At 48.8% G+C, this 24,482-nt stretch overlaps 1 long non-coding RNA gene across 2 annotated transcripts in view; it reads right to left on the reverse strand.

Moving 5' to 3' along the window:
- Positions 1-329: 329 nt before the first annotated feature.
- The window catches only part of LOC106019308 (uncharacterized), a 37,892-nt gene continuing 13,739 nt past the window's right edge, over positions 330-24,482 (reverse strand). The window contains exons 8-10 of one of the 2 annotated variants that reach the window (XR_011803708.1): positions 23,442-23,802; positions 17,988-18,105; positions 330-548 (exon numbers count right to left, since the gene is read on the reverse strand). This is a non-coding gene — a long non-coding RNA (uncharacterized lncRNA). Of the gene's footprint in view, positions 549-17,987; positions 18,106-22,921; positions 23,803-24,482 lie in introns of both variants that reach the window. The other variant, XR_005269710.2, reaches the window with a different exon arrangement.

A 24,482-nucleotide genomic window follows, 5' to 3' on the forward strand; every position in this document is an offset into this window, starting at 1 on the left:
ATGCAGTGCTCCAAAAGTTACATGGAAAGTGATAGAAGACGACAGCAAGTTTGGAAAATGGGGCTTTTCTCCTCAAACATGCCCTGAGCATCACCTTCATTCCCTCCCATCTCTCAGTTTCCAGTTGTCGCTGAGTTTCATCAGTCTCTGCTTTCTGCTCCGTCCTTGTTCCTACCTAACCCCTGCCTGGCCCTCCCTCCAACAGCCCGAGCAAAGTTGACCTCCCCAGAGCACCAGCCCGCTCCTACCAGGCTCTTTCCAACCTGGGAGCAGAGTCCCATCCATGAACATTTTTAAGGACAAATTAAGCAAACATCAGTTTGGTGATGTGGTTATATTCTGTGTATATTTTATTATTTCGTTATAATAACTTGCTTATTGCAGAGAGGTGACGTCTTGGCGTTGCTTTTAATCCCCAGTTTCAGAGGAAGAACAAGGAGAAAGTCAAAGGATGTGGTCTCCGGGCACGTGTCGGGCAAGGCACGGTACAGCATGGGGCTGGGCTGCATCGAACACCACCGGGGCTGCAGGGAAGGTCTGGGATCAGGCTGGATAAAACGGCATTAACAGAAAAAGGTCTGGGTCAGGTTTAAGAGCACCAGCCAGAGCAAGGGCTGCCAGGCATCTTCAACAAAACGGGGTTCTGCATTAACATAAAGAAAGCGTTGAAGTTGTGTACTAAAGCAAAATCCTGTGTCCCAGTGAAAAACCACCCCGGAGAGCTTCTCCAGTGCCTCCCCAGCAGCACAGCTGGCACCCTGCAGCCCAGCCTGCAAAGCAGCTCCTCAGGCAGGGCCCAGCACCATCAGTCTGTCCGTGCATCCTGCACAGGTCTGCCACACGTGTGAATTATTTATCTGGGGCTGAAGTCAGCACCATGGCACAGACCTCCAAAATCTGCCTTAACGACAGCAGAGCCCCAGGGAGCGGGGCAGCACTGAGGGGAAGGCCGGCTGGATCCTCCGCCGAGCCGCTCACAGGAGGCAGAAAACCTGGCTGCTGGCACTGCCCCAGAGCAGCAGCAGAAGAAAAAGGCATTTACAGGAGCAAGCAGAGAACTTCTGGCTCACCACACGAGCAGGAGCTGAGCAAGCAGAAGCTGTTTCTCCATCCCCGCTCTTTCAGGACATAATCAATTTCCTGCTTCTGCTCCAACACTCGCACTGGCTTTTAACTCTCCCATTTCTTCAAGACTTATTTTCTAATCTAAGCTGACGGGACCTTTGCTCCACAAATCCCAACAGCACTTCCCAGAAGACATCTTTATAGCATTCTGGTACTACGGTGGCGTAAAGCAACTGGAACTACGCTGTTAAAACTTAACAGCGCAAAATTCAGAAGGTTTACAGATTATTTGGGGAACGAACAGAAAGGAGCTTCTTTAAAATCCCAGGTATGTGCTGGAGCTCCCGAGGCAGGAGAGGTTCAGACCAAGGCAAGTGTACGGGACAGAAATACACCCTGTAAATCTCCTTAAGCAGCTCAGCCTGTCCTGGTTCCTCAAGGTTTTGCCAAGGTATTTTGTTTGCACTTGCCACATGACTCGCATCAGGCATCGCAGCCTAATCAAGACGGACACCAGTGTCTTCCCGGGCAAAGCTCCCATCTTCAGACTGCAGGAGCAGCTTAGCTGCTTTGTGCGCGTAATTCCTGCCCGAGCTGCCTTCCTGCTCAACCGGGCAGGGAGGCACAAGGGAGACCGCAAGGGTCCGGGTGCTCTTGTCCTCTCTGGTCATCCTCCTGCTTACCATAGAAGAATTCAACGAGCACCTCGCTGAGCGAGGCACAAATTCCCCCAGTGGGTGCTGTACCGAGGGGAACTCCTGTCTTTCCGCAGCAGCACACCCAGAACAGATGCTCCGGGGCCAGGAGTGGTATCCTCGGTATCCTTGGGTTTTATCTGCCCCCCAGAGCACACGGTCTTCACTCAGGCTTACGGGCTGCTGATCCTTTCAGGCGAGGGAACGTGAAACGAGGGGACTGTTGCTAGAGACTCCAGTCACAGCAACCTGCACCAGCTTTTAAATATGTTTAGAGCTGAAAGAGGCTCCAAAGCTGCCCCTCAGTCTCAGGACACAGCGATTCCCCCCCCGCAGACCAGCGAGCTGACCTCTAACCGAAGACAAGCCCCGGTTCCGCGCCGCTCATAACCTAGTGGGAAATATTTTGCTCCTGCCGCTACTTGTCTGCTCTTGCCCTTGTATCTTCTGCTCAATTTTCACAGCCTTTAAGCATTTATCTTTTCACGCCTTTGCCTGCTCTGGATTTCCCTCAAGGCTGATTTTGCTACATTCGGGTCCTTATGCCACTTTCTTGGTTTTGCTCCAGACAGCCCTCTCCCACCCGCCTCACACCCAGGCGATCCATGAGCTGAAGCAACCCGAGGCACTGACCCTTTTCCACCCGAAGCAGGCAGCGATCCACCCACTGCCCCCCTTGGAGCTCCCAGCCGGCTGCTGGCCGACCCCACAGACGCTCGGGACCAGCTCCCTCCAAAGCAGCTGCCCAGGATGTCCCTCAGCATGAAGCTGGGACGTGGGCAATGTGGAGACGCTGCCAAAACCAGGGGATGAGGGGAGCAGTGGGAAACCTCTCTCACGGTGGAGGTGCTCAATAGGTATGGGAACCCTTCCTGTACCTGAAGTAGGAAGGAAACCGTAACCTCCGCCAGTCCGATCTGTCAGACACACGTCTCACAATGGGAACACCAGTATCAACTCTTAAAGCTCCTAGGAAAATAAATAAATCTAATTACATGTTCTAAATTTAATATTTAGCTCCATCTACCCGCCACGTTGCAGACTGATCAGTGAACAGATTCTGCTCTCACGTTTGAACGAACAACTGGGGCAGCTCTGGAGAGTCCAGAAGAGGGGAATCTCACGAGTTCCACTGGAAATAGTAGGATCATAGTCAGGCTTATGAAATCCTGACTCACCAGACTTGTAATCTGATTACACGGGTGTTTTTGGAAGCCCTGTTCAGTGTGTCCTCTCCTGCTCCAGCACTTCCCCTCTGGAGATCACCAAGTTTGCTGCTTCAGACACCCTGGGGATTTGGAAGCTGCCCACTTGCGATGGATGGAAACAGTGAGGCAATAAAGGCCCAGTTTTTCAAGAAGTCCCCGTCATTTTTGAGCATTTGAGTCAAAGAGCTGGAGATGCAGTAAACATTCTTGGCAAACGGGACTGGGTTGAGAGCGGGACGTTCAGATAATCCTTACCTTCTGCATTTTAGCCACAGCAGCCCCCTGTCCTCTGCTCTGCAGCACTCTGCTAGACACCAAGAAGCTAGTACAAATATTTTCCTATTGTCGCATTCCTGTTACAACTTATAAAACGCACTTAAAACCAGTCACATTTTGGAGGGTGAACCTAAAAAAAGCCTCTCTGGTGTTTGAAGAAAGCTGGGGACAGAAGAGACATTTGCTGGGAAAGCAGCTCCGGAGCCAAGCAGATTTTTGAAGTGGGAAAGCTCCTCTTACACACTCCTGCTAGGCAGACAGAATGTGCTCAAGTTTGTTGGTCATTCTGGAGCCCTGAAAGCAGTGTAATGTCTGGTAAATTCATTCCCAGATGCTGGGGGAACAAGGGGCTGTGGGAGGAGAATCAAGATGGGGAGAGATTTACTGCAGAACAGAGAAAAGGCAAATCGATGAAAGTTTGCTCAGCCTTACCTCTTTTTTTTTTTTTTTTTTTTCTTTAAGCAAGGCTGCAATAGGAGAAATTTGGGGATTTTTTGCTTGTGTTGCTTTAAGGGCAGGAATGCTGGAAACAGAGGTATTTGATACCTTTGCTGCTAATTACAGTGCAAGCTCCCAGTGTCCTGACAATGCCCTTGTCCCTGACCTGGAGGGGCCTCACTGTCTCAGGGTCAGCTGTAATTTAGTTTTAGGTCAGCCCAGGGACTCTCCTGCCAAACTAACTGCACTTTGTTTTGAAGTTGAAACCATTTACTAGCAAGGAAGGGTCTGAGACCATCAAACTCATTTCACTAACGAGAAACAGCAACCCAGCAGAGCCCCCGAGACGAGGGTCAGTGCCGAACACAAGGAGAGCTCAGCTGCACCGCTAAGGAAGGGGCTGTTCCGCCGCCCAGCCACACGAGCCTGAGCTGAGCTCTTCCGTTCCCTTCAATTAAGCGTGTTTATTACAAAACCATCGAGGGACCAACTAGGCTGTGCCAGTCCCTGAGCAGGCACCGCGGCGTTGTCAGCCCCCCACCTCCGAGAGTTCACGACACAGTGGCTGCATGTAGCAGGAGGATAAAGGAAGAAAACTGCTCTCGGTACAGCTCAGGAGGTGCTGGTGCTGCTCCTACCTCTTCTTGCAAATTAACTAGGTGATTTGGGGCAAGAAATTCCATTTCTCTGCTTGAAAACTGGGATTTTTCGTCCCTACCTCAAGATCTGCTTCGAGCTTTTCAGAGAGAACATGCTGCAGAAAATAACCTGAAAATACTTTTTAACTTCCTCTGAATGATCAGCTCTCTCTAACTCCCGGGGAAAGAAGTACTTTTTTTCAAATCAACAGATTTGGATCTGATCTTCTTCCCCCTCACCATATTCCTGGACAGAGATTATGCTGTCAGAACACCGCCTGAAAGCGACGTGTCGCTTAAGGAACTGTTCCCTACAATTTGTAAGCCTGAGGGCCCAGCGCATTTCACCTGTTTTCAGTTTCACCCCACTCTTTTGCATTTACGTGGACAGAGAACTGGGTTTGCCAAAGGAAACCTACCCAGAGCACAAACCCATGCACATCGCTGTGACAAGAAGTCAACTTGCACTTACAAGAGAAAAGCTGGATGAAAAAAAGTGCCAATTTACTAAAAAGTAACATGGTTTTTTTTGACAATATAAATGAATGTCAGCATCCAAATCATGAAAACATGAAGGAGACACAAGCAGGGAACACAACACGCCCTTTGGGAACCAAAACATCCCCAGTTCTAGGTGCTGGCTGCAGCTGGGGTCGGTGACGAGCTGTGAGCCCACAGCCACAAAGAGGCACAGGACTGCTGGGGGTGCTCGGGCAGCGATGCTCAGGCTTTTCTTTGATAAAACTTGACTACAAGCCTGCAGCACACCCTGATGTGAGCTAATGCTTGTTCACTGCCATGCTGGGCAGCAGCAAAGCATTGTAGTAGAAAGAATTACCAGTCCTACGGACTTCGAGATGAGCTCAGAACGCAGTGCCCCAGTCGCTGAACACCACAGGTCCCTAACTACACATAAACCCCAGCTCCGCTCTCACCATTGGCTCCTCTGTAAATAGCAACACAGCTTCCGAGAGCTCGTCTAAATTGCCAGGGCTCTTTGTGGGACAGGTCCCAGCTCCCCAAGAGACCTCTTCTTCGTGACTCCCTGACAAAGCCACGATTTTCAGGAGCGATGCAACCGCCGCGTACCAGAACAGGGCTCTGGAGCAGAGCAGATAGCTTTCCTGGCAGCTGGCCCACCGTGCTGGAGCTCGCTCTCAGGAGAGATTAGGGGGAGTAAAAACCTCATTGCCTTCAGAGCAAAGCACTCAACCTGCTTCTACCAGAGATTTCTCACAAGAGGGAGGAAAAAATCCAAGTGTCTCCACAAATAGGAGACTGCAGGAACAGAGAAAAGAGAGCCCAGTTGATGGCATTTGTACGGCCTCGTGAGCAGCCCCAGTAACACCGCCGGCAGCAGAGGACAGGTAGAAGCTCTGAGCGGTGTTTTACACTGAAAAGATCACCAACAGCAGGACAGAGAAATGTCTCCTTGCATGAAAACACCCAAACACCAGGTCTGTGATGGCAAAGGGTTTTTTTTTGTTTTGTTTTTAAACTGATGAATAGCAAGAAATACATTTCATCTCTCAGGCAATCTTGTTCAAGCCTCCCCCCAGCCTTTTTTTATTTTTATTTTTTAAGGCATGGTGGAAAATAGAAATTACACTTGGATTCCCAGGTAGTGCAATTTATAGGGTGAGGCTGCTGAAAGCGGAAGGAGAAACTACTCGGCCTCACTCAGCCTCAGCGAGCTTTCAGAGTGCCCTTTCCCTTCAGGTGCCACCCCGTCACAGCCCCGTAACCCCTACAGCAGAGAAGGAAGGTGAGAGTTTCCACCGGTGCCAAGAAAGGCCGAACCCTGCCTAAAGACAAGGCAGTTTTCCCTCCCCACACAGAGGACTGTGCACATGAGGAGCTGTTCCCCAAGGGCACAGAGGAGTCCCAGGGCTGGAGCTCCTGTGCACCAGGGCACACGGCTGTCTCTCCCAGTGGGATCCCAGGGATGGGGCCGCAATTGTCTCATCCCACCCCGTTGGCCACGGGGAGGTCATCTCCTGCCCTCTGCTCCGCCACCACCACGGCAGGGCTCTGCGAGGTGGAGCAGGGAGCTGCGGCCTGGGAACTGGGGAGCAGCAAGGAGGGAGAGGATGCTGGAGTGGAAGTGATTTGAATTAGAACAAACTGGCTGCTGAATAGAAGCTTTTATTCCAGCATGGAGAAGGCTTTGTTAGTCAAGCACATGTGATGCACAAAAGCCTCCACTTGAATTCATTGAGTTTTAATTGGTTCTCAGGTGGGGGAGGAGATGGGTGTTAGGAATTAGGGATTCCTTAAAGAGGCAATATCATTAAATCTTAACGCCTCTTCCCTCTCACCCCACACCCCCAGCCTCGGCTTAGGAGTCTGGCCTCATTCAATTGTCTTACATTAGAGAATCAGAAAAACCCAGGGAGAGAAAGGGTGGGAGGGGCAGTCGCTAATAAAGCCTAACGGGAGATCAATGAACGAGGAGGGTGAGGGGCAGGACGGAGGCTGCAAAAAGAAAGAGGCTGGTTGGGAGAGGAGGGAGGTCACCCACAGGCAGGGACGGCAGGAGAACCTCAAAGGGACGAGGGAAAGAGAATGATGCCATTCGAGTCAGGGCTTTCTTTTCTTGCCGCATTCCTTCTTTTATTGAACACTTACAACTTCCCTTGGAGATCCTCTATCCTGGCTCTGTCAGCCTGTGCTCCGAAATAACACGGTCACTCCCCACGAGGAAGGAAGAAAATCCTGGGACGGGCACAGGGCTGCATGCGAGGAACGACGGCAGCAGGAGAAACCTGGTTGGAGAAGGACCTCGCGAGAGCAGCTGCTTGTTTTGCCAGACAGCACGTTTCAGACACAAGTTTTGTTACTAGGAGCCTGCTGCAGACGTAGCTCAATCAAGGTCCTTGTGAGTGAAAGAAAAAGGGAGTAATCGGGAGCTAAGGAGATTTCACAGGCAGCGTTGCAGGAGGCACGGCACGCTGCCTGCTTCATGAGAGAGACCCCGGGTACCTGCGAGCCAGCCGGCTGCCACAGGCTGATGGGGGACACATCTCAAACATGTAATACATGTAATGATCTCCATCAGTCCAGTACATCACAGGAGAATTTGTTAAAGCCATTTTACCTGTTACATTTGGAATTTATAGATATAAATGAGTGACGTACCAAAAATACAGCCAGCAAACACTAACCCTAACACATTTTATTTCAGAGTTCCCGACAGAAGAAAGCCGCAGATACATTTAAATCGGACAACTTCTGCAGCAGATATTCCGTGCAGGAAGCACTGCCTACTGGCTCACTCTAATTCTTGATCACAAAATTAAACTGCAGTCTCCAGCTGCAGACTTAGCCTTGGCACTAATCTCCTCCGAGGCAAGGGCACTGCAACTAATTACTGTACGGACTTAAACGGGAGGTCTCAGACTTCTGCTGGAGGACAGTGCCGGATGCTGAAAGCAGCATTCCTGTGGTGCTGGCTCTTTAGGAGGCTGTCTGCTCGGAGTCACTTTGTGCAGCGTGAATGTGAAGGAAACACAAGATTGTCCACTGACCCAGCCGTGGGACGGGGTACCTCTCACATACACGTGGGTTATTCACGCATTTCAGGGCATGGGGAAACAAGATCAGTGAATTCCTCTATTGAAAGAGTCACAGAATCTAATTTTCTAAGCTCCCTTCCTGAAACATGAGCCTAAGTATCACTTAGAAGTGACACAGAGGCTGAAGTCTCATTTGGTCCTTCGCTTCAGCTTAAAGCAGACGTGGTCTCCACCTGGCAAAGGCATTCGTGAGCAGTGGGATGTGACAGTGCCTGGCACCAGCCACACAGAAAGTGCTTAACCACACAGGGAGAAGAGCTAACACTGCTCTGCCTTGATTTTTAACAGTGCAAAGTCTGTTTTTCTGACTCCACCAAGCTGCCTATGGTCACTGCCTGACCAGTGACAAACCATGAGAGCCCTGCCCTACAGGAGCAGCCCAGCAAGGGAGTCTCCCCTGGAATGCTCATGCAGGAAAGATGAAGTAAAAAAAAAAAAAAAGTCACATTAGAGATAGAATTTTTCTCTAAGCAATGTTTTTTGTGTGCTTCAGTTTGCCTCTTCTCACAGGTGTACCTGCATTCCAGGTAGCATACATGTTACAGACAGATTTATTTCTTTTTTTCCATTTTATGAGCTTTTGTTAATCCACCGGCATCATTTCAAACAATATCTGACTCGCCTGGAGCGCCCAGCTGCTCTTCATCATCAACAGCAATATTTGCAAGTCCATCTTCTTGTGCACAATTCTAAACACGATCCCTGCCTCCCCAAAAAGCCACATCGCTCCGTGCAGGACTGAGCAATCGGGCTGTGTCCTACAGTCCTGCATCCAGTGCCAGAGACTGAACGAGTCCTGTGATTACCTTCCCAGTTACAAAACCAAGGAAAAGGCTGTCAGGGTGAGGATGGGCAAGGGCACACCTCCAAGACTGCTCCCAGTATTTATGCTAGACTTGTTGCACTGGATGCATTTGCCCTCCTCCCAGCAGCTTTCTAGTAACAGCCTTTCCTGTAATTGCTTCCTTCTCTTTCAGACGTGTTCAGTTTGTCTTTATACTTCAGTGCAGGAGCATTGGCTTTCCCAATACCTCCTCATTTCTCAGCAGCCCCCCATTTCGTAGCTTCCAGTGGAATCAGACCATCAAATGCCAATTTTTGGGAAAAATATACATTTAAATCTTTCATTATGCTCAGAAATCTTGCCGCTGTCTTACAGCTCTTTGCAGATGCCTTCGATAGTTGACATCCTCTTACAACATCTATCCTAGCAGGTACCACTGCCACAGCCTTTTGGTATGCGACAGCAGGCACTTCTGAGCTGCTCCACTACACAAGCCCCAGATTTGTCTGTCACAAACAGTGTCACTTATCACAGCATCAAATTTGCTGTATGCAGCAGGTCTCTTTAAGGCTGCCATGAATTGAAAATTGTTTTCCTACCTCTCCTCGATGCCTGATGGAACAGGTATCTCAGCAATCTGCAGTGGCTTTGGGGCAAAGTGTGACTGACACATCTGTATCAGCTATCCAGTTAATTTTATTCCCAGCCGGTTTTGTTACACTAAACCTCCAGATGCTCGCCAGATTTCCTTCTTCCCAAGCAGGAAAGATAGCAAAACCCTCCTTTCAGCTCCAGAAGATGCTCAGCTACGGCTGTGCCACCAGTGAGACTGGCTGCACCTCACAGACCTTCCTAGAAGCAGAAGATTGCCTCTTGGCTTGCAAGTGCTAACATCATCCAAATGAAGGCCACCCTGGGCAAATCTCAGCCTTACCAAGACATCAGTGCCAGCTCCAGCAGGACCACAACAGACGCATCCTGCTCCAAGCCTCCGGTCAGGTCCAAATTTAACTTTCCCTTATCCTTTGTGAAGAGGCAGATGGATGTGACTGCTCAGTTTCAAGAGTTATAAGAGCACCTCCAGCACAAGCCTTTACAAGGCTGGTCAGAACCCCGGTGCATGCTCTGCCTTCCCTGGCAATCACCTATTCCTGCTCCAGCACACAAGTGAGCCTTGCAAGGGCTTTGCTCTGCAGATGGCCACCCCAGCACCTTGGGCACAGCCCGAGGGTTTTCTGCAACCTGCCTACAGGGATAGGGACTGAAAATTTCTGAGCTTCTTCAGCTGTGACTGCTGCCTCCAGCAGGCTCCAAACCCTGGCTGCTGCCCCAGCCCACGCCAAGGCTGTAGCTGCTGCAGGACAGGCCATCAGGGCACGCACAATAGCTCCGGGCCCAAAGGCCACGTCCGAGTGAGCCCAGGAGGAGGACAGGGAGAGCTGTGCTAGAGCAGGGCGCTACGTCTGACCGCGACAGAATGAGGCTAGGATGACTAATGAGGGAAACCAGCGCGGCTGCAGCTTTCCAGCCCAGTGCCCTCACAGGTTTCTGTGCAGGATGGTAGCACTTCGGGCATTTATCGGTGTCATACCACATATCACATACCACTGATTGCTCCTTAAACCACATCTCTGTGGCCCCACCAGCCGTGCACCTTGCTTGGACACACGTTTAGAAGGGCACATCGCCAGTATTGACAAATGAGTTACCACTCTGAGCTTCTGGGGGGTGCTTTGCTACTTCAGTACTTCTGCCTGTTGTACCTAAACATGTTCCTGCTCTCAATGATATCACTGCTCTGTCCCCCGTGTTTTGACAGGTAAGGAGACGAGGGGCACTGTGGCTTTAAGAAGGTCACTTCCACTGTCCTGCCGGTGTAATTAGCCTGCTAAAGAAAGGGCAGAGGCTGGAAATTGGATTGAGCAAACCAGGCTTTAGCCTCGGGATGAAGGCAGAGCCCCAGGATTGTTATGTTAATCACCTGAGCTCAGCAGTCCCTGCCCTTCAAACCAGCACAAGCCCAGGACCCCTCTGCAGAGCCAACCCGACCTGGCTCCAGCCGCCCTGCCACTGCTGGCCTTGGGGACACTGGGGACAGCCCTGCGGACAGACCGGGGCCACCCAGCACCACCGGGGGGCCCCTGCCCTGCCAGCAGCCCATGGTCACAGCGCGCTGCTGGGCCCAGCTGCCAGAGGGATGAAGACTCAACGGGGGTCACGGGCGATGCTGTGAGCTGGGGGGCCAGGGCTGCTTTACGCCAGCTGAGGATCCAGCCCTGGCCGTGCTGAGTCAATGAGCACGTCTGGAAGCACAGACTGCTTCACCAGTGGAGAAACAGCATTAAAAACAGGCCCGATTTGTACCCAGCATAACAACTGTAGGCAGAGGAGCCGTGCGAGATGCAGCTGGGGTTCAGTGGGGGACACGAGCCCAAGTTGTCGTGCCCAAGTCCAGCACCTTCAATGCCAGGGCTCACTCAAGGCAACCCCAGGGTAAGTCCTGGGGGTACAGCCCTGCACCAGAGCTGCCACCTGCACCGTGCCCCCCTGACACCACGACCACCTCCAGCACGAGCCGGTGCAGCTCTGCTGAAACAAGCAGCACTGCACAAGCCAGGGGTGGCTTGGCCCAAGGTGCCCGGGCTGCTGAAGGGCTGCGTCTGTGGCGAGCCAGCAGGAGCTGGCGGCGAATCGCTCCCGGTCACAGCCGGCTGCCTGCTGCCTCCTGTTTTGTCCTCACCGCCTCTCCCCTCTGAGGGGAACAAGTTTACCTCACTGTGCTTTGCTAGTTTGTGCCCCCACAGGCAAACCGGCCTGGAAGGATGCCCTTTTGTCCCCTCTGCTCACAAACTTTGGGCTAGCAACCCTCACCACCACCACCACCACCCACCTCCTTCCCCACTCAGCAGCCCAGACCGGCCATTGTCCCCCCCTCGCAGGCCCTATTTTTGTAGGGCAAGCTCTCGCCTCTCCCCCTGGCCGGGCCAGCTGGGGCTCCGCGTTGCCTCCCTTGTTCTTCCACACATTTTTTCACTGCGCCCCTGCGCTGCCGGGGAGGGGGAGGGAAGGAGGAGGATGGGAGGGCAGCGTCTGGCCCCGCGTCCAGCGCGCCGGATGGCATGGTTTTGGAGAGGCCTGGCTTAGTGAAGTTATTCAAGCCAACGGCAGCCTGGCAACCGGGCGGCCACAATGGGAGCGCAGGAGGAGGAATGTTTCCACATGCCTGATCAATGGGAGCAAGGGAGACAGCAAAGCAAACAGAAGCTGGGAAAGAGACACAAAGAGAAAGCAGCCTTTTCTCTGCTCAGTTCCTTTCATTTGTCACAGCTCTTTGTGAAGCTGATGACAACGGAGGCCCTTTGGAGGCTAGTTTTAGGGAGTTTGGTTTTTCTAATTAAATAAAACGCTGCGTCCTTTTTCTTCACTTGTCACCTTCCAGCTCACCAAAAAATGGACGAGCAGCCCCATCTGTGCTCCAGCCTCCGACTCCGTGCACCTCCGGGGAGCCCCGAGCACCTCTCCCTGCCCGGGAAGGCAGAGGGGCAGAACCACCCCATCGCTTACTCCAAAGCATCTCCTGGGCTGTATGAGGTGCCCAGCCCGAGCTCTGCAGGGCCTGGGGGGCCAGCAGCACCGAGCAGCACATGCCACCCGCGCCCCCCCGGCTGCTCGTTACGGGAATAAAGAGCCTGGCTGAGGACGGCTCCTCTGGAGGTGGCGTGCTCTCCGCAGCAGCTGCTGACGAGACTATCGGGCAACTTTCTATGGGAACGAGGCAGCGTTCAAAATAGGGTTAGAGGGTAGTTGCCTTGGAAACTTGGACCGTTTCTGCCGAGGGGTTACGATTTTCCCCGCTAGGTCCCAGACGGGATTTACCTGGGAGCTGAGTGTGGGACAGAAGCTCCCGCCCGCTGCAAGAGGCAGCGAAGCGGCTCCCCAGGAGGCGAAGGAGGGGTTTCTGCAGAGAGGCACCCGCTCACTGGTGCTGGGCTGCACAGTGACAAACAGCGGCCAGATCCAGCCCCGTTGCGTAACCAGTGGTGGGAGCCCAAAGTTGTTTCCTCTAATTACTATGCAAGAGTTCACAGCAACAGGCCTCCTCTGTGCAGGAGTTTACAGAAAAGGCCCTCCCTGGCTGCAAGCCACTGCCAAGCAAACCAACAGGAGAGGGAGTTTGGGGGTGAGCTTTCCAGCACTGAGGTCAGACCAGAGATTATTCACTTAAAAATAAATCTAAAAAAAGCCTGCTTTGTTGGATATAACCCTGAAGAATAGAAAAAGACTGGTTGTTGAATACACCTGCTTGTTCTGAGACACCACCAAAACGCAGGCTTCCTCTCCAGCAATGTCTCCATCCCCAAACAGCCAGGGCTGCAGAAGCCAAGCTCCAGCCCCTGGGCACCACGCGTGCAGGAGGATGAATGATCCCACCTGCACATCTTCTGCTCAGTCTGATTCAAGTGACCAAACTGTGAAAGGAAGACTCAGCAACATGAGTGCTGGAAATGGCAGCACGAGCTTCAGACAGACCGAAACGTGGTCCTGACAACTGGTGGAGCACTGGCTCAACACCAGAAAATCCCTGGCCACCATTCCCAAAGGACTAAAGGCACCAATGGCTAAATACAGGCTCCTCAGAAGCACAGGTTTGCTCACTGCCAGGCTCTCCAGGCAGATAGCAAGTTCCTCTGCTGGTGCCTGTTTCTACTTGTAGGATTTCTGCTGAGCCCTGGGATAGATCTCTTGGCTCCGCAGAAGCCCTGTTTCTCAATCAGCAGGGCTAAGGTCAGTCCAGATGTTCTGGCAGGCAGGCTGTGAGGTGACCAGGAGCCATAGCAGCTCCAAAGCCAGCCCACCTGACCAGCACTGCGCTCCCAGCATCTCCACCCAGCCTCTCCCCAGGGGTTCAGGCACACCCCTGCTGCCTGGCCAGGTTAAAGAGGCTCCCATGAGGTGTTCTGCATGGACACCATGGAGGCTTCCTCTGCTTCAGTCTGGAGGAATCAAGGGGTGACAGCCTGCCCCACTTGCACTGTTTCCCCACCCCAGCAGGGTTCCATCTGATGTGCTGGGCAGTGATACTTATCAGCTGCTCCTTCAGTGTTGTAAGTGCTTCTAAGGAAGAACAGTAATAATAGGAAGTATAGATGACTAAAGAAGGGGATTCTACCTTCCCCAAGTCTCCACAATTCCAAGCTGATTACATAGCAGCAAACACCACCTTGCCCTTGGGAAGCATCCCAATTTCCACAAGGGAGTGTATCAGTGCCATCCCAGTCCTGCCTTGCTCTCCCAGTGCCCCCAGACATGCGCCAAGCACCAGCCTGCAGCTGGATGGAAATCAGGAACCTCACCTCGCCGACTACAGAGCAAAAACTCACTGCACAGGCATTACCTTCTGCTTAAAAATTATTCCAGAACTCCTCGAGTCTTCTTGTAAGGAAGGAGAAATCCACCTTCACTCCTGCTCAAAGGACTGCTTTCATTAGGGCCTCCACAGATTTGCAATGGCAAGTATTTAACCTGCTTCAAAAATATTCATGAGACTCTCACATGCATTCAGTAAGGGCAGACAAGCAAAATCCTCAGCTCATGTTCTCCTGGGGTCCCATGGTGCTGATGGCAATATACATCCTAATTACCATATATACCATATTGAGAATGAGACCTTGTCAGCTCTGGCAACGCTTTCTTTGAGTCAAAGAAACAATCTGGAAGTGATTGTGATTATTTCTCAGTAGATCAGAAAAAAAAAAAGTCTAACCACGTGTGAATATTTTTAAATAAGTGCCCTCAGTGAGAAGCTTCCCAGACAGGCCACAGAGAACATTTGAACTGTACAAGAATATTTAGACATTTCCAGAGCTTAGGTTGTGTGTAAGAATAAAACATGCTCCTGTATGGGGAGGGGGGCAGGGAAGTCCTCAGGTACGAAGAGCTGTCAGGACAGTGCATGATGATATTCACTAAGCTCCTGAACAAAAATATTGCTCCTCTTCACAAACAGCGTGTTTGAAGTGTCACAGCACAGCATTCACGGGACAAAACAAGCAGGAAAGCAGCACTCACTCACCACAAAGCACCACAGAATGCTAACCAGTTACTGCAGACTCCCAGAAACCTTGCAGATGAGCGCAAAACACAACGCAAGCGGTCCCTTATGACAAAGGAAAGCAAAGTGCACTCCCTTTTAACACGATCACCGCGAGGCAGAGCAGCGTGCTAAGTACCAGCGCTCTGTAGCTCCTCAGTCTGCCTCTCTCAACAAGCCCCTTCTGTGCTGCCCATGGATTCATCTCGAGATAACATTCTTCAGCATAAGGACAACCTGCTGATGGACACACGCAATTAGTAGCCTGCTGACAGGCGCCCTTTCAGCCTCTCTGTGGCCCCTTTTACTCAGGTGAAGCTGGCAGAGCGATCGAGCCACCCATCCTTTGTTACAGCTCTATAAAGTGGAGGAAATAATTCAAGAAGTCTTAAAGGGAAGCCGCGGGTTAGAAGGAAAAATTGTGACAGCTATTCCATAACTGAGGAAGAAGAAACATTTTATCACTGTTGAAATGGTTCCCACCACCAAATCAATAAGTGCTTGAGCTTTTTATGATTCTCCTTAGCACAGGTAATAACACAACAGCCAGGCAAAGAGTTCGCAGCTGCCTGTAAATAAATAAATAAGCCTTGGAGGGGGAGAAGGGGTGGGCTGGAAAGAGAGCATTTCTTTTGGGAATGACTGCATTAATCCCAATTGCATTAATCCCATTAATCTTACACAGGAATACTTCCTCTAATATGCTTTCTTTCAGCCTTTTGAAAGCACGACCGTGATGCAGACAACGTGCAGATGATGCGGAGGGCACAAGGCGGCTGGGACGATGTGACTGCTCCCCTCGGCCTGCTGGTGTCCTGCAAGGCACAGAGAGCACACTGCACCCAGCCACCAGATCCCAGAGCAGCCTAATTACGTGACCTTACCACAAGGTTCAACCCCCTGGGCGGGAGGAAAGGAAATCCTTTCAGACACAGCACGTCGGAGCTTCTTGAGATCTTTCCCCTTTACTCATGCCTCAGCCCCACTGCTCTCACACATGGGCCATGGCCTTCTGTAATTGTGTTCCAAGCCGAACTGAAAGCAAAGTGATCCTAGCACATTTGGGCACGGATCAAACAAAACGGTGTAATGTGGTTGCAGGACAGACCACAGATACATTATACCACCCTCTTCCACCCACAGCCACAGCTCCCTAATAAAACTCAGAGAAATCCCTGCCCTTGGGTACTGCACATTCACACACCTGGGTCCAGAGACAAAGCTCAGGGCACATCCGACCCCATTTCCTTCAGCACTTGAGACCTGACCTTGACCATCCATTTGGCAGAGGGCGTGTGGCGTTCAGAAGCTGCTCCCCCCAGCGTCCAGGCCTTTCCCTCTGCTCACAAACACATTACACAGAGCAGCCCAAGCTCACCGCAGGTGGCACACAACTGAAACCAGGCATCTTTGCTACAGAAGCTTGCCAGACCCTCCTTAGCCTGCCACATCCCAAAACCATGGAAAGCGTTTAACTTTTCCAGTCTGCAGATCCCTACAGGCTTCTCCTGAGAGATACAGAGCTACGTATAATGAACGTCAGTCTGTCAAAAACAGACTTGCTTTGGTGTTATCCCTTATTCCTAGAAGAGCCTGTGGATCTCCAAAAGATGCTAGAATAGTGACTGGAAGTTATGCACTTGGGAAACAGTTGTACATTTCTCTTGTTAAAGCATGTAATAAGAATACTTACAAGATAGAAAAGCAGAAATTAAGTATGATCAACATGTCTTTACCTTTAAAGTTGCAACTTCTAGAGAACTCAGGAACACCGACTTGTACAGCCTTTCCTTATGTCTGTAGTGATCAGACAGCCCAGACAGCACGAAACATCTCTCTCCTAACTCCCTGTCTGGCTTACAGTGGCAGACTAAACAGCAGATACATGAATGCTACCCATAACCTCCACTGGAATTAAAAAGTCATTCACATAAAGCCATCAGCAACCTCCTCTACTCTGCCAAAATCTATGACTCGGCACGGACAAGCCCTCTTAATAGCTCTGCAAGTTTCCTTCTGGTGGGGCTGTAACAGCTGATCTCTGATACACCACTTAGCACCCATTGAACAGCAGCTGGGAAGGGAGAACAGGGCCTGGGGACGCTTACAGGTGGCCACAGTCATGTGCAGCCCCTTTCCTAGGGGAAAGGGGATTTCATCACCCTGAAATTCTCCTAGTGCAGTAGGTAAGCCTTCTTCTGCACTGTCACTCTGTCCTACTGGTTACAGAGAGTTGGTTCTACCTCCAGGAGCACCAAAAGCCACTGTCTCATTTCCTCTGTCATCTGTATTCTCTCAGCACTGAAAGCCGTGCCAATCCACAAAGTTATATCCACCCACTGCTGTAATTCCACAAGTATATGCATCACTCGATTGCATTCAAACTGCCATGCTAATGGTGCCCAGCAGCAAGTCCTCCATCCTGCCTGCTGGCCATCTGAAAATAGCTGTAAGTTATTCTCTGTCATGCTAGGAGTGTTTGTCAGCTTGTCTCACACCCCGTTCTGGCAATACCGGTGTATCCAAAAGACATCTCACAACATCCATCACAAAAACAGCCACAAGGCCCAGCACTGAAACTGGCCACAGGATATCTGCCCACAGCTCCAAGAAGCTAATTTGAACCAGACCGAGCTGTATGGACTCAATAATTAACAAAGAATGTACCTGAAGCCAGTATATTAAGGGGTGAGAAGGCATTTCAGGTCCAGAGAATTAAACCATTGTAATCAGAGAGAAAAAAAAAAAAAAATCTGAAGTAAAATCCTTGCATAGACCTTGACTATTCCCTTAGCAGGACAAACCTGATGACTAGTTGTTGTTTACAACGATAAGGTCAGAGGAAAGGCCATTTCCTCTCAACAATTGTCAGAAGGGATTAAAACCTGCATTCAGGCTTGCTTTGAACTAGCAGGTACTCCATTCCCCGATGGTATCAGAATCCATTCAGCGAGGTCTCAAGCAGCCTCCGGGGCATGTCTCCATAATGCCCCCATTGTGGAAATATGCAGGACTGCTTCCTGCATTCACTCTATCTTTATGAAGCTTCACCCTTGTGGTCTGATACCCAGGTCAGGAAGCAATCCTGCAATCACTGTTTAATTAGTCATTTCCCAAGTCTGCCTCGGTTGAGAGTTGCTGCTGCTTGTCAGCTTCTAAAGAGGGAGGCTGGGAATCAGAAACATCACTACCAGATTGAGAAAGAAAAGTTACTCACAGGGTTTGAGGCTTGTTTGTGCTGTGGGCTGACATTCCACATTCTCCATTTCCACTTTTTTTTTTCTTTTTTTTCCCCCTAAGTAGGTGTTGAGAGGATGAAGGGGCCATTGCACCTCCTGCAAGTCAAGGCAAAAGCTGATTTATAACAAAAGCAGGTTTTATTTTTGTAGATTTGTTGGTATGGACTGGGCTTTGCTTGGCTTTGTTTGTTTGTTTGTTTGTTTTCTTAAGAAATACGAGCATTGGTACAGAATAACACATACTTCAAGGGAAATCTGTTCCAGGAATTCCAGTTGCGTACATGCCTGTGTGGAAGTCAGTGCTGAGCCCGAGCATTTGGGTGTATGCAGCTCCGGCTTTTCCAAGTGAGTTCACTGGAAGAGGGACTTCTTACCATACAAGCACCAATTTTAAAGGAATGGGAGTTATGTATTAAATTGGAGTATTAAAATATTTGTCTAGATAATTAATGTTTGTGTGTGGAGGAATGTGAAATTAAAAAAATATGGTTGCTGAAATGCAACTGTTTTGGAAAACATGACTTTTGTTCAACGAAATAAATGAGGTATTTCAATAATGTCAAAGACCTATTTTGGCACTTTCTGTGTATTAGGGGTTGTCTAGAAAAGCTTTTGAAACAAAAAAAAAATACACGATTATGTAAGAAACCATATGAAGTTGTATAAATTTAAAGACACCGAGATCAGGGGAACTACTCTGATCAAAACAAAACAATGTATTCAGAGTTTCGTTTTGTAAGAAAGCTTAATTTAAAATGTGATTCATTCTGGAATGGAAAAGACTTTGAAACCTCAGTATTTGCTAGGAAAATGATAACTGTCCTCTAGTTCCAGTTTTCTTTGCTCTGATGAAATATTTTAAAAAGAAGAGTATGTGCTAATTTTCTGGTGACAGCAAGACAGCCCTGCTTTTGACAAACGAATGCGAGGCATAAAAATATTAGAAGAAAAACCCTAACAAATCAGTGAGCCCACTGAGAAAATGACATAAATTTCAAGAATTTGTACTGGAATTCATAGATGATTATGATGAAGGAAACCAGAGCAATGGGGAGTAGAAGTGGTGAGGGAGTTCCTACGTGAATTGTATCCATCACATGAGAGGTTCCTGCTCACTCTGGATGTAGTGTGTAACTCCTCGTGGCCTTGCTCAAATCGTATCTTGGAACATGTGTCTTAGATCAGCGTCTGCACTGGGCCAACGCACATTGCTTCCAGCAGCTCCGAGTAGAGGCAGAGAAAATAAATACTTGCCACAAAAGACTGCAGCTATGTCCTCAGAAGGTTTTTTTTTCTTTCTCTTCCACCAAGGCTGTACTAACCCTGGTAACAGCCAAATCCAGAAGACACAGAGCTGAGATAACATTGTGTGAGCAGCCTTTCTCCTTTGCCACTCTTTTCTGTCTCAAGGAGAGAAGTGGCATCTTCTCTGGGCTCCTTTTCCAATTTCCCAAAATCTTCCTTATCCACAACAACGTGTCCGGGATCAGCCTTTGCAGTCTCCTGCCACGTGATCTTTCTTTTCAGCCGAGATTTCTTGCAAAATGCCAAAACGCAATACGAAAAATTATTTTTAAGACCCACGCTGATGAGGGAAGGGTGCAGAAGAGAGCTCAGGAACACCTGTGAGGTTGTCCTCTCCATCCCCTCACCTGGGGGAACAAAAGCTCAGCATCCCGCATTACCATAGCACCAATAGCCGCAAATAAACGGCTCTCGTAAGAAAAGAACAGATGTGACAAAGATTGTTCCAGGGTATATAGCAGACCACAGCCAAAGCAGAAGAGTCTAAATGCGCTGGGCTGGGATGGCAAGGGAAGTCACAACTGGGTTCCATCTAGGGGGAATTATTCTTACACTCAATTCATCAATCTATGGGCAAGCAATTCCACGGGCAAGGCTGACTTGATTAAACAGAGCCGTAATGACAGTGCGTGTAGGGAAGCATCCAGCCAAGTATGCAAACTAGCCTTCTTAGCCTAGAATAAAAGCTTCCTAACCAATAATTTCATGCTTTTATCTATACGATCATTAATACAGATACCAAACAATGCCAGCTCGACGTGGTGTCAAAGGCTCTGACAACCTCTAATTGATAATAAATAATTCAATTTCTACCCCAATCCAAAACTGCTGAATCTTGGGACACGTTCCAAATAAATGATTAAAAAGAACTTTGAATGTAATTATATCTAACACAATTGGGGATATTGCCCAGATGAAATTTACAGCAACTATTCAGAGCTACAAAATTTCAATGGCACTGGCAACTCTTTATGCCTACCAGAAAATGAAATGTTCTTTACCCAGGCGATGGCATAGACTGCATGTTTTATCTGACAGCTGTATGCCAGCAACTCACCCAGGCCAACCATGCTTCCCACAGAGGTGCAGTCTTTCCCAAAGACACCCAACAGAATTGGGAGCATGGTTTTACAACAAACTGATTTTGTTGTTGTTGTTCTGTACATGCAAAACTTGGTCTTTTTTGTTTTGTTTTGTTTTGTTTTTCTGCTGCAGCTGATTCTTCTCCTCCTCCCAAGCTGTTTATGTTACACTTAATGAAAGTTTATTTAGAAATTATCAGCCATAGTTCCTGGAATGAAACTAATGCAATACATTTCAGCAAGAAAAGTGCCTATCAGCACAAGCCTGAAGTGACGAATGCAGCATCTGAGGCACACCAATTGTTCACAGCAATTCCCAAACTCCAAAGCCAGAAGGAACTCTAAACACTTATTAGTGAAGACATAGGACAAGTATTTGCAAGGGCATCCTTATTCAAGATTTGATTCTTATTTTTCTCTTAGCAAATCACTTGCTGAAATCTCCGTTTCTGATCTGTAAAACAGGAATGATGGCATTCAGCTTGATTTCCTTGGATACAAATTGTCGTGAATGCCCAATTATTCCCGTGAGAATGCTGTATTTAACCGACCTGAAGAAGTGGTGATGCTTAAGGACCTTTTAGAACTGCAGCAGATATTTTCATGAGCTCATATGGAAACAGGAGAAATGCAGAGGGCTCACATGCCTTGTTGAACCTGTCCCATTTCTTCATGTGCAGTCCTTTCAGGAAAATTCAGCCTCGGTGCCACTAAAATCCCTACACTCACAGGCAGGGCAGATATAGCATGGGTGTGAAGACGTGCAAACAGACCTGTGTCGCCTATCTGAACTCCAATCGTTTCCTGAACCTACTTGGGTGTATTTCTCAGTCCTTTACATCTTACTATTTGTGAATACAGAAAGGGGCAGAAGGAAACACCAGCTCTGCATCCTTCACAACAGGCTGTTCTGGTCTCCTGGTGTTTACCTGGCAGAGACAGCAGCCAGCCTGGAGCAAAGAGATCACCTGCAACGTCTGCAGGATCATGAGAACATCTGACAAAAGAAAATAGCTCCGTAATTTGGTGAACTTCACAACTGCCATGATCAGGTGAGCCAGGCTTGTTTCTTCAAGAAAAAGAAACACGAGGGAGGAAGGGTCGTGAGCACTCAGAAATGTGTCTAGTCCTGCATTATCCAGAGCTGCACTGTGTGACCCATATCACATAGGTATTAAACACAGTTTGCTACTCTCCAGCAGGTTGAAAGCTACCACTGTGCTCTGAACAATTTCAGATATGGGCCAGTTAGGCACCTTCATTTGAGTATTTATATAACAGAAAGAGGAATTTATAACAATTTTTAACAGCTGGTTATATTAAACAGGAGACACAGTCCTTGGTTTTAAGATCTCTTAAACATATTACACCTGAAGCAAGAATGTAGTCCTACTGAAATCGGTGATTTACTGGCCTCTGTGGCTCTGTGTGCTGAGGTCAGAGCTGGAGCCTTGCTTCATGCTGGATATTCATCTGCCTCGCCTACTGGAGGAAATTCCCTCACAGGTGAGAAACCCAAATGACTCCCCTTTATACATCTTCTTACACCAGACACTTTCTCTGAAGTATCTACCACTAGCTCCTGTAACAAAGAAAACATTATGTAAACCTACACTTCAATCCAGCCGTAACAAGCTAATAAGAAGGATGGAACTTTACCAGTTTCCTTTAAAAAGGGAAGAAAACTTTAAAACTACTATGAAAACCTAACATTTTAAATGACTGGATCTTTTTTTTTCACAACAATATTCACCAAAAGTTGTAAGTTGTTACCTAAATTCCATAAAATGATATATATAAAATATAAAAGTTATATAAAAGGGAGAACAGATAGCAGAATTAAATATCAGTAAATATAAGGATGCTTTGAATCTCCATGGTATGAACTATCCTGGGTGAGGTCAATGAAATTTTTCTGGAAGCCCAGAATAATGGAATAGCAGAATCTGTCACCAAAATACTGGATTGTTGGAAAACAGCCTGAAAATTGGTTGTGCTGTGTCCCTGTAGCATTTTCACTGCTGGGCCACAGGTACAGACTGTTTCTTCCAAGGTAACTTATCATTTATAGTGTGGTTAAGTCATAGATCAATAGTAAACGTTTTCCATACACTTTTTTATATGAAGTTCAGTAAAGGAGAGTTTGCAGCATTCATTCAACAAGTGCCCATGGCAGAGTCCTTTCTGAAAGATGAGAAGCCAGTGGCAATGACAGAGAAATCAAGTTAATACCCTGATTTCTCATTTCATGTCTAGAGTAAAGGGGCACAAGATGATGTAGAAGAGCCGTATGCATCACCTCCAGAAAATGTGGCAACACACCCCTGCCAGCAGCTCTTCTGCTGAACAGAAGGGGCAGCACAGGGAGACTTGATCTAATATGTGTTAAAAATAATTTCTCTAATAAAAAAAAAAAAATCTCAAAAGCAAACGAGAAGGAAAGCAAGTCAGAGCTCTATGAAGAATCAGAAATGGGAAAGAGCAAAGCAGGAATGTGGAAAGATGAATTAAAAAGATGGCTTCACCTCCTTTACATGTCACCAAGTGTTTTGCCTTGTCAGCTGCAAACATCTGTAGTTTCCCCACAGGTGCATAAGATGGGAGAAGGCTGGGTCTGTAGCTCCAGCCATGCTCCCAGGGCAGGGTAGCTGGTTCCAGCCTTCCTGAACAGGCACAGGGCGAGCGCTGCTGAGGTGAACCCAGTTTAATAGGTTGCTACTTACAGGCTTAGGCTGATTTACAGGTGTTTGCCCTGAAATATGACCATCCATGTTATCACTGTTAATCCTCTCCCTAACAAGCCTCCTCCTCCTCTGAAATCCTCCCACTTCGATAGCTGGCTATTTTTGGAGGAGAAAACCACATGCATGCCAAAAAGCAACAGCTCTAAACCTCCTCCCACAAAGGGCAGCCTGGCTATCACACACCCGACAGGTTCTCTGCGCAGCACCGCACCTGACCCTGGGCTGCCTCTGACAGGGCAGGCATCAGCCGTCTGCATGTGACAGTAATAACAGGGGTGTCACAGGCAGAGCACACACAGACCTCGTGTCCTCCTCCTTTGCAGCCTGGTAGGAAGCCTCCTGTCGGTAACGCAAGGCCTACGAAGCACAGCTGAGCGGCTCCTGTTGTGTCCCGGGGAGCAGTATTTTCCATCTTTCTCAGCTGAAGACTTCTCTTCTGCTTGCTCTCTCATGCCCGTGACTGTTTCCACAGCTGAGTTTCCATCCAGCTTGGATCCCAGCTTGAGACCCAGCCGGATGGAGGGAAGTGCAGCGTCCAGTGGCCGGAGCACCGTGAGGCTCTGTACCTGGTGCATCAGCTTCTATTCCCTGCTCATACTGCTCCAGTACTGTGGTAATGATTTGCAGACAAACAGGAGAACAAGGTCCACAGTCTATGTAATCTAAACAAAAAAAAAATATCTTATGATTGAAAGTAAATTTACAGAAGTAGATAACCTTTTTTGCCTTAATAAATACATCATGTAGGTTCTGACTGCGCTGCATTCATCTGTCTCTTAGCTTAGTGACTGCTGTGTTTGGCATCTAGAAATCTACCCCTCACAGCAAAATACAGCTCCTAGGAGCCCAAATCCCCATCAAGTCTCACATACCAAGCGTAAGTCTCAGTATTCTGGCTGCTGCACTGAACTCCATACCCACAGAGCTCCCATTTTAGCCATTTTGAAGCATGGCCTCTCTCTCTCTTGCTTTGGAATTTTCACGTGTATGATGGGTCATACGTCATACAGGTCACGGTGAGCTCCACAGCTCTGCCAGGATCCTGGGCACGCTGCGGATGCCTTATCAGGGAACCACACCCAGGAAAAGTGCTGCTAGAAGGCACCAGCCTAGTGCTGGGGGCCTTTTTTCATCACACTGATCAACACATCCACCTGGTGGGAAGCAAACACAACCTATTACAGAGCCCAGATGAAGATTCTGGGCATCAGGATCTCAGTCGGCTCAGCCTATTCCATAACTCAGAGACTCAGATGCATAAGCACAAGCCTCCTGTTATTTAACCCTGAAGAATTCCAGGAAGGTCCTAGAAATGCTTATGGACTTTCCAAGCAGCCAAGCA

This window comes from Anas platyrhynchos, chromosome 16, assembly GCF_047663525.1.
Source record: "Anas platyrhynchos isolate ZD024472 breed Pekin duck chromosome 16, IASCAAS_PekinDuck_T2T, whole genome shotgun sequence".
Taxonomy (NCBI): domain Eukaryota; kingdom Metazoa; phylum Chordata; class Aves; order Anseriformes; family Anatidae; genus Anas; species Anas platyrhynchos.